The sequence below is a fragment of the Lepisma saccharinum genome, unplaced genomic scaffold (assembly GCF_977018435.1).
Source record: "Lepisma saccharinum unplaced genomic scaffold, izLepSacc3.1 HAP1_SCAFFOLD_537, whole genome shotgun sequence".
NCBI classification, from domain to species: domain Eukaryota; kingdom Metazoa; phylum Arthropoda; class Insecta; order Zygentoma; family Lepismatidae; genus Lepisma; species Lepisma saccharinum.
Window position 1 is genome coordinate 10,648 of NW_028143217.1, and position 1,183 is coordinate 11,830.

Genomic DNA, 1,183 nt, shown 5'->3' on the forward strand with positions numbered 1-1,183 from the left:
TCTACAAAGCAGAAGAAACAGATACTAGTGCAACACGGAGGATTTCTACCTGCGTTATTAGCCCCTTTAATAGGAGGTGTGTTATCAAGTTTATTTAAGTAAAAAAGAAATCTGAACATGGAGCATGCCAAAAAAATGGTTATAATACCTCAAGAATTTATGGATAACATGAGACATCCTGTTATGTCTGCACCGTCTACACCCTTATCGCAATTGGATCAGGATATGCAAGTAATTTTGAATCTCAAAGGTCTTTCGGATGATGAAAAATGGAATCGTTACAGTATTGTGCTCCAAAAATTTCTGTCTATTACTCGAAAACAAAGAGAACCTGTGTCGCTACCGATTACAGAATCTACTGAGAAGTTGACTGATATGAAAGAAGAAATTCTAGCTGCTACACCTAGCATGTATCGTAGAAAAGCCGAACTGTTGTATGAACGTCTTTTACATAATAGTAATATTGATTGGGATAAATATGGGGCAGTTTTTATTAACAATAATAAAATTGAAGGCTCAAATATTGTCGATCTAGTATCGGATATAATTCGACCACGAAAAACAAGCAATCCTGTTGGGTGGCAACTATTCAATAGAGCTCTGGCGTTCCTCAAGAATATATTGGAAACCCCCGGAGACAGGAGTTTATTCAACAGATTGTTTTTGGCCACCCCGGACGCCATGTTCCGCTGTCCGGAGCTAACCAAGAAGAGGCACAAGAATTAACAGAAGCAGAAGAAGAAGAAGAAGAAGAAAAGGAACCAACTTCTTTTGTATCATCATTTCCAGGGCACAAACGTAAACGTACTGTTCCAGTTTGGTCAAGATACAAACCATGAGCGAAAAAATATTAGAGAATATCTGGTACAATCCATCTCATCCAGCATCCTATTCTACAGCTTCAACACTATGGAAAGCTGTAAAAAAATCCATACCATTGTCAACAATCAAACATTGGTTGACAAAGCAAACTGCATACACTTTGCATAGACCTGTAAAACGTCGATTTCCGAGAAACTTTTATTTTGTGCATAATATCGATGACCAATGGCAGGCTGACTTGAATGACATGCAGAGTTTGCGGAATCACAACAAAGGGTACAGATATATACTCACAGTTATCGATATTTTTAGCAGGCATGCTTGGGCTGTCCCTGTAAAAAATAAAACTGGTGTATGTATA